At 40.3% G+C, this 3,497-nt stretch overlaps 2 non-coding genes across 2 annotated transcripts; both read right to left on the reverse strand.

Moving 5' to 3' along the window:
• Positions 1-2,411: 2,411 nt before the first annotated feature.
• Trnaw-cca (transfer RNA tryptophan (anticodon CCA)) lies at positions 2,412-2,483 on the reverse strand. Its single transcript has one exon. It is a non-coding gene; the product is annotated as a tRNA-Trp (tRNA).
• A 653-nt stretch (positions 2,484-3,136) lies between these two features.
• Trnad-guc (transfer RNA aspartic acid (anticodon GUC)) lies at positions 3,137-3,208 on the reverse strand. The gene has a single exon. It is a non-coding gene; the product is annotated as a tRNA-Asp (tRNA).
• Positions 3,209-3,497: the final 289 nt, after the last annotated feature.

The following is a 3,497-nucleotide window of genomic DNA, read 5'->3' on the forward strand; positions in this document are numbered from 1 at the left end:
CACTTGGTTTATCAGAATTAGAATATTTCAATTTTGCCTATCCCCAAACTCCATTTCATCAACTTATCCAGATCTATTTTTTTTTTAAAGAGGAGAGAGAGAGAGAGAGAGAGAGAGAGAGAGAGAATGAATCATCTTTTCTTTTTTCTGTGATGCTGGGGATAAACAATAAACAATAATGGCTAGGGTTGTGGTAGAGCACTTGCCTCACATGTGTGAGGCACTGGGTTTGATTCTCAGCACCACATACAGATAAATAAATAAAGGCCAATCATCTAAAAAAAATTAAAAAAAATAATACTCTGGAAAATTTTTAGTGAAATGAAACGAAGTCAGAATATGGATCTGTGTATTCTAGATCTTCTTTCCACACATCAACCCTATATAAAGATCAAGTTAAAATGAAGTGTTGGGTTTAGGTTAATTAAAAGTTACAACAAGTCAGTCAATGGACCATTCTAAGAAACCATGTATGTTCACCTTTGGGAAAGAAGATGGGAACTGTGAAGTGAAAGTTTTACAGTGCATATAATAGTATTAATAACAATGTGTAAATAAACTGCTTTACAGCTTAGAAAACAATTTGATGTATCATTATAATAGCTCTGCATTATCCTCAAAATAAAATCTAAATTAGAATGTAAAAGATACTGTGTCATCTGTCTTGTTTACCTCTCCAGTTTTTTTTTTTTTTTTTTTTTCCTTCTCTGGCCATACTGAAGAACTAAGTGGTCTCCAAGGAAGCTGTGTTAGCTCTGGAGGCTAGAAGTACAAAGTTAAGGTGCTAAACCTTGCCTTGTATATGACTGACTTCTTGTTCAGTTCTTGCATGGCCTTTCCTCTGAGTATATATATCCTTAATGTTTGTAGGTCCAAATTTAATCTTTAAAGGATGACACCAATCAGACTGGATTAGGAGCCACTCTAATGGCTTAATTTTCACTTAATCATCTCTTTAAAGGTCTGTCTCCCAATATATTCACATTTCAATGTACTGGGGATTAGGGCTTCAACAGAAGACTTTGGGAGGACAATTTAGCTCATTAATAGAAGCTATCTTCTTTCTTCCTCCTGGAACCTTTGTAAATACAGCATATTTCTGTAACAGTACTTCTTTGATCTTCACTTGTAAGAAGCATGTTGTTTCATTTGTATAAAATCACATTTTTGTGATGTAGACACAGCAGGTTGTATCACATTGTTACCAGCTCATATAACAAACTGCTGAGTTAATCTCCCAGTTTTTAGCACCCCACACCATTTGATTTATGCTACTTTTGTGGCACAAAACATATTATAGTATTGGGGGGGGCTTAAAATATATGTCTCCTGATGCTCAAAAAAGAAGAAAAAAAAATTTACTCAATGTAAATTTTACTGTCACCCTCATCTACAACACCAGGTTCATCTTAATTGGGGAGGTCTCATAAATATCTGTTGAAATGGATCTATTTTCAATTTGAACAGGAGAGGGAAAAACAAACTACATCAAACTGAAAATACAATGTCTAGCTATATGGCTACATTAGGTTGAATCATTAGAACTTATTATTTGATATTTTCAAAATATAGAGCAGTAAAACTCAGGGGCTTTTATAGAAATATCCAATAAAAGCCTAAAAATATTTCTCATAGCCTGTTATTCTTTTATTTTTTTTTTGTGTGTGTGTGTGCAACAAATATTTGTATACATTACCTTTAAGGCACTATTTAGTATAAAGAGATTAATAGTCAAAGTAGTATGTGACTTGTTACTTGAAATTGATGAAAATGTATTCCTGCAGCTTCTAAGACATTCTTTCAATAGTTCCCCACTACCCCACCTTTTTAAAATCAAACATTTAGAGGGCTATCTGGAGTCAGTCAGCTGATTGCAATCTTGGGTGACCCTTGGCAGATCACTAAAACCTGTGTGCCACAGCCTCATTTTATATTGGTCACACGTTGTACGTTGTACGGTTTTCACAGTGCCTGTGGCACCCAGTAAGGGCTAAAATTTGTAAATCATAATATTCAAAACAGTACTCTATTGTACTTGCTTTTAAAAGGCAAATGGCCTAAAATCATTTTCGGAAAAGCAGCCAGCACCGTATATTGCATATATGCTACAAAGGACCGCAGTGGGCTGATATGCTGAGTGATGCAGAGGTAACCCTTCCACTCTGTAGGCTTACTTCTCGGTAATAACAAAAAACTCACTGTACAAGACCAGACCGTACAAACACCATCCTTAAGGCTTTTTACTATATGGTAAGCTTTATCTTTCTGCACACTAAAGGTTACTACGATAACTTTTAACCGAGGAAGACTTTTGTTTTTTTAACACTAAAATCATTTTCGAAAAATGGCGGGAAAGCATCGAAGATTGTACAAACGGATAATTTCAGAAAGAAAAAAAAAAAAAAAAGCCATGACCCCGACGTGATTCGAACACGCAGCCTTCTGATCTGGAGTCAGACGCGCTACCGTTGCGCCACGAGGTCCTGCTGGGCTATGGCTCGCGCGGTTTCTTAGGACTCCGATAACATGGCGCTTCTTCCGGCAGAACCCCGCCTTTTCTTGCTTTCCTTCCACTCGGTATCTGTCGGAGCTGGAGACCAATTCCGTCAGAGCTCAACTGTCCTCGACAACGAGCTCTCTACCTAGATTGAGACATAGCCAGCGGGGAACCGCGATAGGGTTACCCGGTTAAGCGGGCCCCTAGGGTCAGCAGAAAACAGTCCTTCCTCTTCTTTATCGAGCCATTTCCGTTCTTGTGTGCCCCGCCCCCGCCCGTTAGGGGCGGAGACGCCGTCCTTCCTCTCCCCTCCCCCACGGATGGCGCGTGAGTTCCTGACCCTGAGTTGCAATCCGACGGGGAGCTACTGCGCACGCGCGGACCGGTGCCATCTGGCGCCCAGGGCGAGCTAGGGGCCCGCCCGAGCCTCTGCGCTTTCCTTTCCTCCTTTGTCAACAATGTAGTGTTTTCTCTCAGGTCAGCTTTCATTCCACCCTGTGCCTTAAGCGTAAAGGTGATCATTTTGAAAATACATGGTTGTGTACTTAGAAAGGATGTCGAGACATCCTTATGTTTGACAGCAATGTCATGAGGGTTAAATTTATAAAAGTAATGTCGGGATATTAAAAAGATGAGAACCTCCCCGTCGGGGAATTGAACCCCGGTCTCCCGCGTGACAGGCGGGGATACTAACCACTATACTAACGAGGAGCCATGCACACGTCCTTGCTCAGGTATTTCTTCAAGGAGTGTTCAGGTCCCCTCCCTGGGTTCTGTTTCTCTTTGGTGTGCCGCCAGGAAGTGTGAAAAACCACCTTCCTGGAGTAGTTGCTCTGATTATCTTCCCTGGCAGTCTTAGAGCCTTTTTCTTTTGGGGCGGAAGGGATAAGTGGTATAGGATGAGTGAAACAAAAATGCTTCCAATTTCAGTGGAGGTGAATTGTGTAAAAAAAGCTTCTTGGGGTTCTTTATGCTTTCCAAGTGATTTAGGTGGTTGGCA

This window comes from Urocitellus parryii, chromosome 5, assembly GCF_045843805.1.
Source record: "Urocitellus parryii isolate mUroPar1 chromosome 5, mUroPar1.hap1, whole genome shotgun sequence".
NCBI classification, from domain to species: domain Eukaryota; kingdom Metazoa; phylum Chordata; class Mammalia; order Rodentia; family Sciuridae; genus Urocitellus; species Urocitellus parryii.